Raw genomic sequence first — 15,033 nt, 5'->3', positions numbered from 1 at the left:
AGGATGGCAGGCAACACTAAAGTCTTGAGATTAATATGGCAATGTCTCTGAGTTTTCTCACTGACTGCCCAAGAGCAAGGTTGGACCCTTGTAGGAATAAGTTATGCAGGAATTTCCAATTAGTTACACTCTGATGCACCCCAGAACAGCAATGCCAAAACACAAGGACATTGAGCAAAACATGAAGATAGGTGGAATCAACACATATAACAACCATGAATCAGTTAAGTCAGCAACAGTCTGAAGAAAACATCATCATAGTCCAAATGGCAGGTGTGTAGCAGCAGGTCCTGAGTAACTGCACACACCTAGCCCTATGTGCACGTACACACAGGAACTGGAACACTGAGTTCAGGGAGCTCAGGGAAGGCCCAGGAAACGAACAGGAACAGGAAGCAGTAAGCAGGGGAAGCAGGAAAGCAACACACACACACACACACACCAGTCATCACAATTTCCTTCTCTTTTCCCCAGAAGTTCAGCGGTATTTTACCAGGGGCACCTGGGGATCCTGGGACTGTCAGTTCTGCCTCTGATTCAGCTCAGGGGGTGGATGAGGTTGTTGTGGTGCAAAGTTCCCAATTAGCCACATGACCTCGTCATATGGAGAAAGACTGTCCTCTTCCCTCCCTGTTCCTCTCCCAGTATAGGCAAGATATCTCGCTGGTATCTCCGTGTTGTACTCAGACTTGCCACACTCCAGACCCTAACATATCACTAGCAAGGTTTGAAGATAGATATCTGCAGCCCCACACAACTGCAGCTTTTTCAGAATCAGCAGCCTCTGACTCACTGGTAACTTTCTTGTACTGTGGTAAGAAACAAGAACCTCTGGATAAATGTGTGCTACGAGTTGTTTGCTAAGAAAAACAAAACAAGTGAGAAACCGCCACCAACAATGGCCTCCTTCAGGCAGCTCCCAAAACGTGCAAATTATCAGTCACCCATATGGACTGATGCAACAGGCCAGTATCTTCAAGTACCCTCTGCCAGTAATGGATGGGTGCTAGGACAGCTTGTTCCTAAAACAATGTTGCTGTCACCTGCTCCAGAAGCCATCTTCACATTTGTGCAGAGTGGCTGTGAGAGTAGCTGTGAAACAAAGAGATTCAAATGCCACAGGGAAGATTTAGTGTGTTGTGAGGCATGCAACTATGACAGTCAGGAACGTAGCAACAGCGTATTGAACACATCAGACACAGATTCTGAGGGGGAGTAGAAATGTTTCAACTATCTGCTAAATACCGTGACTGTTTTTCTGCAATATAGCTCAAAGGGGAGCTGCATTAGAAATTCATTAATTCATAGTTATATGTAGGGGTTACATGAGAGTACATGCCTGTACTTCGTTATTCACACAATATATTCATACAAGACATTCTACGGCCCTCCTACTAAGCGTCACTACAGTTATAAATACCGTACATGTATTGTCAGTGTATTCAGTGATAGAAGATATTTACAGTTGTATGATGTGTGCTTAGACTTATGTCTTCTGGTGAGCAGATAACATTAAAAATGGTTTATAATTAGGGGTAGGGGGCCTTGTTATCTGCATAACTTCATACAAATAGCAGATAGAACAACTTTTCTTAGATCAGTCCATTCTACAAATAATGACAAATACATTGATGTATTACATAATATTAACAAGCTCATGCTGTCGTGTGACTACAGACTTTTGCTTTAACTGAAGACAACACACACCAATCATCACACAATTAAGGGTGAAAAAGCCCTCTACACCACCGCACTCCACACAGAAGAAGGGTCAGCCACATCCAGTAGTTAGGGTGCTAGTCTGAGACCCATGTTCGAGTCTCTACTCTGCCAAAGACTTCCCATGTGACCTTGAGGAAGATCATAGAATCATAGAATATCAGGGTTGGAAGGGACCTCAGGAGGTCATCTAGTCCAACCCCCTGCTCAAAAGCAGGACCAATCCCCAATTAAATCATCCCAGCCAGGGCTTTGTCAAGCCTGACCTTAAAAACTTCTAAGGAAGGAGATTCTACCACCTCCCTAGGTAACGCATTCCAGTGTTTCACCACCCTCCTAGTGAAAAAGTTTTTCCTAATATCCAACCTAAACCTCCCCCACTGCAACTTGAGACCATTACTCCTTGTCCTGTCCTCATCTACCACTGAGAATAGTCTAGAACCATCCTCTCTGGAACCACCTCTCAGGTAGTTGAAAGCAGCTACCAAATCCCCCCTCATTCTTCTCTTCTGCAGACTAAACAATCCCAGTTCCCTCAGCCTCTCCTCATAAGTCATGTGTTCCAGACCCCTAATCAAGAGTTCGCTGGACTCTTTCCAATTTATCCACATCCTTCTTGTAGTGTGGGGCCCAAAACTGGACACAGTACTCCAGATGAGGCCTCACCAATGTCGAATAGAGGGGGATGATCACGTCCCTCGATCTGCTCGCTATGCCCCTACTTATACATCCCAAAATGCCATTGGCCTTCTTGGCAACAAGGGCACACTGCTGACTCATATCCAGCTTCTCGTCCACTGTCACCCCTAGGTCCTTTTCCGCAGAACTGCTGCCGAGCCATTCGGTCCCTAGTCTGTAGCGGTGCATTGGGTTCTTCCGTCCTAAGTGCAGGACCCTGCACTTATCCTTATTGAACCTCATCAGATTTCTTTTGGCCCAATCCAATCCTCCAATTTGTCTAGGTCCCTCTGTATCCTATCCCTGCCCTCCAGCGTATCTACCACTCCTCCCAGTTTAGTATCATCCGCAAATTTGCTGAGAGTGCAATCCACACCATCCTCCAGATCATTTATGAAGATATTGAACAAAACCGGCCCCAGGACCGATCCCTGGGGCACTCCACTTGACACCGGCTGCCAACTAGACATGGAGCCATTGATCACTACCCGTTGAGCCCGACAATCTAGCCAACTTTCTACCCACCTTATAGTGCATTCATCCAACGCATACTTCTTTAACTTGCTGACAAGAATATTGTGGGAGACTGTGTCAAAAGCTTTGCTAAAGTCAAGAAACAATACATCCTCTGCTTTCCCTTCATCCACAGAACCAGTAATCTCATCATAGAAGGCGATTAGATTAGTCAGGCATGACCTTCCCTTGGTGAATCCATGCTGACTGTTCCTGATCACTTTCCTCTCATGTAAGTGCTTCAGGATTGATTCTTTGAGGACCTGCTCCATGATTTTTCCAGGGACTGAGGTGAGGCTGACTGGCCTGTAGTTCCCAGGATCCTCCTTCTTCCCTTTTTTAAAGATTGGCACTACATTAGCCTTTTTCCAGTCATCCGGGACTTCCCCTGTTCGCCACGAGTTTTCAAAGATAATGGCCAATGGCTCTGCAATCACAGCCGCCAGTTCCTTCAGCACTCTCGGATGCAACTCGTCCGGCCCCATGGACTTGTGCACGTCCAGCTTTTCTAAATAGTCCCTAACCACCTCTTTCTCCACAGAGGGCTGGTCATCTATTCCCCATGTTGTGATGCCCAGCGCAGCAGTCTGGGAGCTGACCTTGTTAGTGAAGACAGAGGCAAAAAAAGCATTGAGTACATTAGCTTTTTCCACATCCTCTGTCACTAGGTTGCCTCCGTCATTCGTTAAGGGGCCCGCACTTTCCTTGGCTTTCTTCTTGTTGCCAACATACCTGAAGAAACCCTTCTTGTTACTCTTAACATCTCTCGCTAGCTGCAGCTCCAGGTGCGATTTGGCCCTCCTGATTTCATTCCTACATGCCCGAGCAATATTTTTATACTCTTCCCTGGTCATATGTCCAACCTTCCACTTCTTGTAAGCTTCTTTTTTATGTTTAAGATCCGCTAGGATTTCACCGTTAAGCCAAGCTGGTCGCCTGCCATATTTACTATTCTTTCGACACATCGGGATGGTTTGTCCCTGTAACCTCAACAGGGATTCCTTGAAATACAGCCAGCTCTCCTGGACTCCTTTCCCCTTCATGTTAGTCCCCCAGGGGATCCTACCCATCCGTTCCCTGAGGGAGTCAAAGTCTGCTTTCCTGAAGTCCAGGGTCCGTATCCTGCTGCTTACCTTTCTTCCCTGTGTCAGGATCCTGAACTCAACCAACTCATGGTCACTGCCTCCCAGATTCCCATCCACTTTTGCTTCCCCTACTAATTCTTCTCGGTTTGTGAGCAGCAGGTCAAGAAAAGCTCCCCCTCTAGTTGGCTCCTCTAGCACTTGCACCAGGAAATTGTCCCCTACGCTTTCCAAAAACTTCCTGGATTGTCTATGCACCGCTGTATTGCTCTCCCAGTGGATATCAGGAAAATTAAAGTCACCCATGAGAACCAGGGCGTGCGATCTAGTAGCTTCTGCGAGCTGCCGGAAGAAAGCCTCATCCACCTCATCCCCCTGGTCCGGTGGTCTATAGCAGACTCCCACCACTACATCACTCTTGTTGCTCACACTTCTAAACTTAATCCAGAGACACTCAGGTTTTTCTGCAGTTTCGTACTGGAGCTCTGAGCACTCATACTGCTCCCTTACATGCAGTGCTACTCCCCCACCTTTTCTGCCCTGCCTGTCCTTCCTGAACAGTTTATAACCATCCATGACAGTACTCCAGTCATGTGAGTTATCCCATCAAGTCTCTGTTATTCCAATCACATCATAATTCCTTGACATCACCAGGACCTCCAGTTCTCCCTGCTTGTTTCCAAGGCTTTGTGCATTCGTATATAAGCACTTGAGATAACCTGCTGATTGCCCCTCATTCTCAGTATGAGGCAGGAGCCCTCCCCTCACAGACATTCCTGCCTGTGCTTCCTCCCGGTATCCCGCTTTCCCACTTACCTCAGGGCTTTGGTCTCCTTCCCCCAGTGAACCTAGTTTAAAGCCCTCCTCACTAGGTTAGCCAGCCTGCTCGCAAAGATGCTCTTCCCTCTCTTCATAAGGTGGAGCCCGTCTCTGCCTAGCACTCCTCCTTCATGGAACACCATCCCATGGTCAAAGAATCCAAAGCCTTCTCTCCGACACCACCTGCATAGCCATTCGTTGACTTCCATGATTCGACGGTCCCTACCCAGGCCTTTTCCTTCCACGGGGAGGATGGACGAGAACACCACCTGCGCCTCAAACTCCTTTATTCTTCTTCCCAGAGCCACGTAGTCTGCAGTGATCCGCTCAAGGTCATTCTTGGCAGTATCATTGGTGCCCACGTGGAGAAGCAGGAAGGGGTAGCGGTCCGAGGGCTTGATGAGTCTCGGCAGTCTCTCCGTCACATCGCAAATCTTAGCCCCCGGCAAGCAGCAGACTTCTCGGTTTTCCCGGTCAGGGCGGCAGATAGATGACTCAGTCCCCCGGAGTAGAGAGTCCCCGACCACCACCACCCGCCTCCTTCTCTTGGGAGTGATGGTCGTGGAACCTCCCATCTCAGGACAGTGCATCTCATGCCTTCCAACCAGCGGAGTCTCCTTCTGCTTTCTCCCCCCAGACATATCATCTGGTCCACTCTCCGCAATGGTACCTGTGGAGAGAACATGAAAGCGGTTAGTTACCTGTGTCCGCGTTGCTGGAACCCGGACATTTGCCCTTCTTCTTCTGGAGGTCACATGTTGCCAAGCTTCTTCACTGGCCTCTTGGCTCCGCTGTGCAACCTGCTCTAAATCTTTAGAGCTTTGTGCCAGTAGAAGCATATCCTGACTTTTGTCCAGAAAATCCTCCATTTCTCGTATGCAACGCAGGGTCGTTATCTGTTGCTCCAGACCTTCAATCTTCTCTTCCAATATGGAGACCAGCAAGATACTAAGTCTCTCTGTGCCTCAGTTCCCCGTCTGCAAAATGGGGATAGTAGTACTTCTCTATCTCAGGAGGGTGTTGTGAAGATGAATATATTAAAGATTGTAAGGTGCTCAGCTACTTTTGTAATAGGGAGAGTGCCTTAGTTATATATTTGTTTTGTGCTGTTCACTTTTTATTGTTTTGTCTTTTTACCAAGTACATTATAAAGTCCCTTGATGCCTCAGTTTTCCCATCTGTAAAATGGGATAGTGATGCTTACCTGCTTTGTAAAAGGATTTGAGATCTGCTGATGAAAAGTACTGTGTAAGAGTGAGGAATTATTATTACTATTGATTAAGTGCCTCAAATGTATAGTTATTGTGAATGCATATGTGCTCTCAATATATATTTTTATAGTGTACAACAAAAAATCTCAGCTGTACACTATTTTGGGGCACTCCAAAATGGAGCCCCCTAATTGGAGATATACAGTGTCTGATTTTCATGGTGCTGAGTACCACAGCTTCTAGTGACTTTGATTGGAATTGTGTGTTCTCAATTCCTCTGAAAAATCAATTAAGCATCCAAAATTAGAGGCAACATTAAACATTTGACTTATATGTCTGTAACTTCAGGTGCAAAGCTCTATAAAGACTAGTGAAGTACTTCTGTGTAGTAGTGGTCGGACATGTGACCATTATAGAAAACATTCTGGACCAGGCTGTGCCTTAATTCTACATGGATGCACAGGGCAGGACAGGGCACAAGAAGGCTCTTACCCCTCCTCAGATCCTTGCTTAGAAGGAGAGCACACAGTAGGTATGTCTACACTGTAATTAGACACCTGTGACTGGCCTGTGCCAGCTGTCTCAGACTCACGGGATTCAGACTCAGGGGCTCTTTAATTGTGGTGTAGATGTTATGGCTTGGGTTGAAGCCTGGGCTCTAGGACCCTGTGAGGTGGGAAGGTCCCAGAGCATGGGCTCCAGTCTGAGCCCAAATGTCTACACTGCAATTAACAGCCCCACAGCCTGAACCCTGCAAGCCTGAGCCAGGTGGCACAGGCCATACACAGGTGTCTAATTGCAGTGTAGACATACCCCCTAGAGTCCTTGTTCTCAGAACGCAAAGCCCCAGCCAGGCTCGGGCTTCTGCTGTTTATAGCCTCTTCAGAGGGAGCAGCTAAAGGTGGGACTATGCTCCACAATGACCAGCAGAGCTGTCTGGGTACAGACTATATCCTGTCCGAGAGAGACTCAGCAGCCACACTCCCAGGAGTGTTCAAAGGTATTATGTTTGCTTGAGGTACAATACATCCTGGAGACCTAGTTGACAGCATGCATTTTCACACACACACACACCCAATGTGGTCTGATGGCAATAGGCCACAATCAGTTCCTCTCTGTTTCCTTTGTGCTGATTGCACCTTCCATCCAGATGTCTCTTAGCACCCATTTCTTTTAGAAGGTTGTTGTTTCTTTTTAGAACACTAATGTTTCCTCTTCATCTCATCAAAACAGTGTATTGTTACAGGGCAAATATATGGATCAGAATTTTTGTTTCACATGCTCTTAAAAATAATAACCTGGCTGGGCTACAGCTATCAATAGGCAAAATTTTGCTTTTAGATCCACACAGCAGCTCTTATTGCTCATATGCTGCTCTTCCAAGGGAACAGCAATATATGTTGTAAGGGAACATTTTGAAGCCCATTATCCACTACACTTACATGACATGCAAATTCCACTTGTATTGCAAACAATGAATACTTAGAATGAGACTCCCCATAAATGGCTTCCAGTGTGTATTCTGAGTACAGGTGAGTTTTCCTTATATACTGACATTGGGACCAAAACTAATTAATTCTTCCCCTTAAGTATCTCAGATCAGTAGTTTATCTCTTGCTGTCTCTTATAGCAATGCTGATTTTTCTGCTGATTTTCCTTTTATGGAATTATATAATTTTAAACAAGCCACTACAGACTCAGGGCCCTCTTTCTTCTGCTTCTACAAATTTATTTCCTTTTGTTTCTTGAGAGGAAGAGTCTTTAATGAGCTAGAACAAACGTAATTTAAAAAAAAAACAATGCCAGACACTTATGCAGGAAGAAAAATGCTTACCATTCAAATAAGCCCACACAGAGGTATATGACAAGCTGTCAAAAAGTTAAGGGTACCCCTCTGTTTTCGAGAAGAGTGAATATGATCAAATTAAAACTGAAGACGTATTTGGAGCTTCAACCAAAGGTAGGAAATAGAGGCTTACTCAGTTTCACCCACCAGTGAAAATTATCCAAAACGAGAATGATGATTCACAGAATGGTTGTATCAGTATTGGCTCTCTGCAGGGACAGTACAAATGCTGTTCCATCTCTAGGGCCCACCAGTACACATATTTTAAATAATCAAATTTGAGCCCTGTCTTTTTTTTTTTTTTTTTTACTGACCAAAACTCTCCAGTCTGAAGCATGTGCAACAACCAATGACATGGAGTAATTTTCATGAAAAGCATCCTCTAAGTACTGTACTTACTAACAGAAAACAGAATGGAACTGAGCACAAAGAATAAAATCATAAACAGAGAAACAGATCACACTTTCACAAGAAGTGACACAGTGAGACCCCAGTGATAACATGAACTCTGTGGGGGAGAGGGGCTTCTGCACCCATGGGGTGCTCATTGTAGGATTTGCCTATACAAAAACTTGGCAACTGATAGGCTGCTTGTGTGCTGAGACCACCACCTGACCAATATGGTCTCATTGTTTCCTTGTCCTCCCCCATCTGTCTGTATCCATCTGTTGTCTCTTGTTTTATAGTCAGATTATAAATTCTTGAGGACAGTGGCTGTCTTTTTTGTTCAGTGTTTGTATAGTGCCTACCACAACTGGGTCCTGGTCCATGACTAGGGTTCCTAGATGCTACCATAATAAAAATAATATCTAATGAGTCAGATTCATTTGTTGCTAGCTGCATATATCTATCATTTATCTATAAATCATCTATCATTTGAACGAATGTCATTGTAACTAGTTCTGCTTCTTAGAGAGATTAACTGGGTTCTGCATAGCAGACATGTTGTGGTATTTACTGCTGTTCAAATTAACAAGTGTGATGGGCAAAGTAAAGTGGCTTTTGCATCTGATTGGCCTGTTCTTCCGCAAGCTGACTGCTGCATGGAACCTTTCCTAGCCAGTTCTACAGAAACTCCATGCTGAAGTCAATAGAGAGAGAAGAGCCATTACTAATATCTTTCTAAAAGATGTGCTGTAGCTCATCCAGAAGTTACAGCTCAAAGCAGAAATTACTGCATGAAATTCTATGGGCTACGTTATACTAGAGGTCAGGCTAGATCATAAAGGTTCCTTCTGGCCTTCAACTATGAATCTATAATGCTCTGACCTCTCCCTGCACATCACTAAATCCTGTTCTTTGTTATTAAAATGCTGTTTTTACAAGACAGCAGGAAGTACTTGATCTTTGCTTGAATACAAATGCCATCTCTTAGCCGCTTTTACAGGAGGAATCGCTATCAGCATAGCTCAGTTTAATCTGCTATTTTGACACTTGGTCACTCTACGCAAAGGTGTGTGGTATATAGGTAGGCTAAGAAACAAACAACTTCTGTAGCTCTTCCGTGAAGTTAAAATTAGCAATTGCTGGAACAGAACTTCCTGCAAAGATGAATAATGAAAATGGGGTGGAGGGGAAGTTAGACAAACCGTCTCTCTTTTGATGTTTTTCTGGGGTTTCTCTGGCATGGTCTACTTTTTTAAAAATGCACTAGGTTAACTGTCGGCCAGCAATGCAAGCCCCTAATACAGACACACTTAAGCAAAGCTAAACATGTACTTCAACCAACTTAAACCAGTGTAGCTTGTATCGGTAAATTACCAATTTAACCAAATTGATTTAAGCCAGGTTTAAACTGGTTTAAGTGCATCTACATTAGAGGATTCTATCAGTTTAACTAAATCGATTTAGTTAGTTTGTTACAATTTTTCTAATACAGGCAAACCCTCTGGCTTAACCAAACAGAGAAATGGGTAAATATTAGCTTCCCATGTCACCCCTCACTTCATTGAAATCCCTCCTGAAACCCACTTCTTCTACAACCTTTAACCCATATCAATATAACTCTAGCACCACACCATACAATAGTCTTAAAAGGTTATCCTTAGAGCCAGTCAAAAGCCAAAATTTTCTTCCACAACAAATTCCAAAATTCTGGGAGGGAAAAAAAAAGTTTCAAAACAAAAATAGAATTATCAAAACTTCCAAGGAAGGGAAAAATCTGGGGAAAAAAAGGGGGGAGGGGTTAGAAATAATAGACATGTTTCGTTTTGAAACCTGGCAGCCCAAGCTCTGAGGCCTCCTGCTTCAGATGTGGCTCCTTGAGTTTTCAGGCTCCCAGCTCTGTCGTAGGGAGCTGGGAAGTCCCCAGAGCTTTTAGCTTGAGCTGGGGTTCTCAAGGATTCTGTTTCCTGCTGCAGAACCAGGAGTGAACTGCTCTGCTCCCCCTTCAGGCTTCTCCTCCAGCTTGTGCATGCCCAGCACTTGTGGTGGGGTGGAGAGGCACAGGCCCAGAGCAGCTGCTTAATCCCTTCCTCTGCTGTGTGGGGTTTCTACCCTCTATGACAGAAGGCAAAAGGCACATCCCTGACACAAAGGCCGCCCCCTGGCCAAATTTCAAGTCCGTACTCCAGAGCATGGGGGTGCTAGAGTTCTCAAAGAATAAGTTGCCAGAGAGAATTTAACATGAGGAAAACAGTGTATTTTCCCCTAGCCTGATTCTCAGAAATTGCTGAATTGTTTTGACTGAAATTAAAACACACACACTACAAACCCAAATAAAATAATCAGCCTGAGGCAGACACCCAATATGGAAAACTGCAGTCCAATTGGTTAAAATTTGGCAAAGTTATACCCTACAGAAAACAGCATGTCATAATGGGAAATGTCAAGCAATCTGAATAACATGTGGTATATATAAATTCACACATGCAGATAATCTCTTGTTCATGCAGACTTCCTGTCTGACCTTGGGCAAATCACACAATCTCCCAGTGCCTCCGATCATCTGTTCAACAGAGAAAATACTTTCCTACTTAACAGGGGAGTTGTGAAGATAAAATCCATTAATGATTGTGATATGTGTTATCATAAAGAAAGGCATAGAAGTGCCTATAAAGATATTCAAATCACCAAAAAGAAGATAACACATTATGGCACAGTGCTCATGGGGATACCAATCTCTCTTCAGACCAACCCCTGCTGTGTAGGAGTTGGTGAAAATGTTATAGGCTATCTATAGCTTCCATCAACTTTCTCATGACTATTGGAATTACTATTCTTTGACAATCAATACTACTGACTTTTACAGTAACAGCATCTAGAAAAAGAAGAGATTTATGTGCTGGCAGTAAGAGGGGTGAGTGAATCTAGAAACGTTACACAGTTTGGAGATCTGAAGTGGAACATGAGTTCATTCTTGCATGCTCAGTTTGAGGTTGTAGAGTTCAGGGATCTTTTGGGACAGATGTATTAAAGTGTGGTGGTTTGTTTACCATGTCAGCTGATTGCACCTTACAATGTATGGCAGACTTGAACATGACTGGTTTAAATGAGATTGAATTTCTTCCCCAATTGTATCCCCTAGCTCCGTTTGAGTCTGGACAGGTTCTTTACCAGCCCTTGTTGTCAGTAAGATTATTTAGGCTGGTTTGTGGAAAGGTAAAGAGCATATAGGAAACACAAAACAGACCAATGTGAAATGAGTTTCAGACAAAATTAAAATATTTGACATTTATGCCGATCCTTTCATTATAGAGGATTCAAAAACACATTACAAAGCATATACATACACTCTAAAGAGGAGATTTCCAAAGGTACAAATAAAGGTGCCTAACTCCTACTAGTAATACCTAGCTCTCATATAGCACTTTTTCATCAGTAGATCTCAAAATGCTCTACCAAGGAAGTCAGTATCATTAGTCTCATTTTACAGATGGGGGAACTTAGGCACGGGAGATGAAATGACAGATCTAAGGTCTCCCAGCAGGCCAGTGATTAAAGTGGGATTAGAACCCAGATCTCCTGAGTTAAATCAAGTGTGCTAACCACCAAGACACAATGCAGACAATCAGAGGGCAGCAGACAACTTGTACACAGACTGCCACACAACCATGGGGGTATGGGACATTTTTAGCCACGGACATAAAAGAAACCCCTTATCTCATAAAAGGATGGCATCATTAGGGCAAGATTATGATTTATGGGCACTGTCCTGCATTAGGGACAGAGTGATGGCTCCAGTGCCTCTGCAGTAGCTCCTGGAGGAATTGTACCCCACAACAATGCCCAGATCTGTGTGTCACACAAATGGAGCACACGTTGCCCCATCCGTTAAGAGAAAACAGTGAAGCAAACCAGTGTCATAATTAGAGCTAGTTAGAAATATTCCACTGGAACGTTTTTCCAGGAGAAAATGTTGTTTGATTGAAATCAAAATTTTCTGAGGGTATGTGTCAATTTTGGCAAAGTTTTGTTTTTAAAAAATCAAAGCCAGATGTCCCACTTTGAGGTTATTGGCGCAGCAGATTTCGAGTTTTCATTTTGAAATGACATTTTGGTCATTTGAAAAATATATATATTATAAAGTAAAAATTAGAACAAAATCAGTTTTATCAAAACAAAATATTCTGATTGAAACAAAGCCACTTGTTAGAACATTCTGTTTTGTAGAAAAAAATGAAATGTTTTGGTTTTGTTCTGATTTGAATGAAAAAAAATCAAAATCTTGGCATATTTTGAAGAATAGACATTCCGTTCTCCAACCAGCTCTACATATAACAAGCACAATACTTAGCGCTCCACTTCCCTAGTTGTTGTCAGTTGCTATTGCTTTGTATGTGCTGTCGTAAAAATGAGTCTTGAGGAAGGATTTGAAGGAAAAGAGGGTAGCAACTTTGCAGATTTTTCATGGAGTTTTTCACTGCACAAAAAGGCCAGTTTAGGAGAATGATAGAAACATATCTGAACTCAGAAAGATATTTCAAAAGCAGAAATATGTGGTTCCTTTTCTGACTTGACTACACCCAGTACACTAAAAACCTATTCAGAGTTTACAGGTTTCATACAAGATAAAAAAGAATGGAAGAATCTCGGTATTACAAAATCCACAACGGGGAAAGATATTCACAATGAATCAAGCATTTGTCATACACCGTGAATATTTGCCTCCCAATGCACCATAAAGTAATGAATAAATTTAGATTAGAAAGAGGATTTTTCATTTTATGTCTGGGGAGGAAACAATGTTTATCCTTTTAGGACATATTATTGAGTTGTTGTGATCTATGTGTCAAAAAGTCAAAAGTATGAAGAAGGAAGTAGGTGTTGCAATTCAGTGTGCACGTTTACTATTGAACCACTTGCAGAAAATTTGTGGTCAGTCAGACTGCACAGCTTCAGATTATCGGATGTGGATGAGGAATCAGGTAAGATATATAAATCTTTTGGACATAAGTCACTTGAAGAAGGAGTTCCTACTAGAGTCAAACAGCTGAGTTGCAGCAATATATTGTAACAGTTCAGATTATTGCTTTGTTATGTGCTTTATTTTTAACTATGCAAGGCTAAATCTTGGGGTTTGTGCCCAGTTTTTACTCAGTCCTTGATCAGGCAAACTGCCCTCAAAGTCAATGGAAGTTTGCTTGAGTAAACACTTAGTAAGGATGTTGGACCTTCGCATTTGGTCCATTGAATTTAAGGGAGTTGTTTTTACTCTTCTAATATAATTCTTGTAAATGCACATGCTTGATTTTACAGTGAGTATTGTAACATGGGCATAAGTACTCACGGTATTTCAAGTGATAGATAGCGCATTATGATTCTGTTGGATGTCTAAGGTTTTTTAGTTAACTTTACAGATCAGAGGGTCTATTTTGCTGTATAAGTCTGCAAATAATTCCCATTTGTTCTGAGTTATGTGCATGCATGAAAGGTGGGATTTATGCTAAAAAAAAAAGCACAACCTTTGGTTCTTTTCTATTTCTAACTGAACAAATCATTGTGGAAATATGATTTCACACACCAGTTAATTACAAAATACACGTTATTTCTGAGAAATGTACATAGCTCTGCTGCAATATTACCCCATTATGTATTTCCATGCTTTGATTGGTCAGTATTAATTTATTAATAATTATTTTACAGTGCCCAAAAGTCACATAAATCCTTTATATATGTATATATTTAGATACACATTGTTTTAAAAGACCTGAGGTAGAATTTAAAAAAAACAACTTATATTACTTAGGTGCTTAAGTCACTTAAACACTTTAAAAAAATACCCCTAGTCCCTCTCCAAAGGGCTTCTGACCTAAAATTTAGACAAGATACAAATGATAGGAACAAACAATAGGGTGAGGACCAGGACCTACAAAAGAAGGTCAAACAGTTACTTAGATTTGTTATGTGTTATGTTGTTGTGGGTTTGCTCTATATACTCACAGATGTATACTTTTGCTTTAACTGTTTACACACTAAGGTATTTTAAAATATTTTTATTTTGTGCGAGGTGGACCGTGGGAACCGTTACAATGAGGAATTGAGCTGGTAGGAGGGAGAGAAGGTGGGGTAAATATGTTATGAAAATAACAGATTTTTAAGTCCTCTGGCAATTTTGAAAAATCCAAAAAAGTTTGTTTTTTAATGTTTTAAAATATTTTATATACAATTAAAGAAAACTTTGAAATGAAAATTCATTACATTTCTTTTCAAAAACATCAAAACAAAACATTTTAGAGGGTCTTTTTTATTTGATTTTTTTTTTTCAAAACAAACTGATGAAATTGACGCAAATTCGTGAAAATGTTTCTCTTGGGTTTCCAGCCTCTTTGGAGCTTTGTCAGGGAGTTTGAGCAGTTCTGTTTGTTGGCCTACCTCAGAAAAACCTAGTGATGCAAAGCTTATTAGAATCTGAGAAAGTATAACACTAGGGCCTGATCCTGTTCTCACTGACTGATGGGAAAAATCCTATTGATTGGATTGGGAGCAATATCAGACAGCTCATTTCTGATCGGCATTGGGTCACTTCTCCCTGTTCCTTTAGAAAGTAATGTCTTTTTCTGGTAAAAAAGTTAGTTTTAAAAACAAGTTAATTTTAGGGCATATTGTATGACTTTGAATTTAACCATTTTTAAAGATACAGAGGAAAATACTTTATTTTCTTTCGGCCTACTGTGGTTTACTCTAAATTAGGACATAATTCCCCATGCAGGGAAAACAGCGCAGA

General features: G+C 42.2%; 1 protein-coding gene across 2 annotated transcripts in view; it reads left to right on the top strand.

Moving 5' to 3' along the window:
* The window catches only part of LOC125640789 (P2Y purinoceptor 8), a 50,677-nt gene that overhangs the window by 14,253 nt on the left and 21,391 nt on the right, over positions 1-15,033 (top strand). Inside the window, exon 1 of one of the 2 annotated variants that reach the window (XM_048859705.2) lies at positions 13,196-13,234. The exons of the other annotated variant lie outside the window; for it this stretch is intronic. The gene's annotated coding sequence lies outside the window, so the exon portion shown is untranslated. Of the gene's footprint in view, positions 1-13,195; positions 13,235-15,033 lie in introns of those variants that run through there. 2 annotated transcript variants of the gene reach the window in all.

The sequence above is a fragment of the Caretta caretta genome, chromosome 1 (assembly GCF_965140235.1).
Source record: "Caretta caretta isolate rCarCar2 chromosome 1, rCarCar1.hap1, whole genome shotgun sequence".
Taxonomy (NCBI): Eukaryota; Metazoa; Chordata; order Testudines; family Cheloniidae; genus Caretta; species Caretta caretta.
This window is presented reverse-complemented; position numbering and strand designations above follow the sequence as displayed.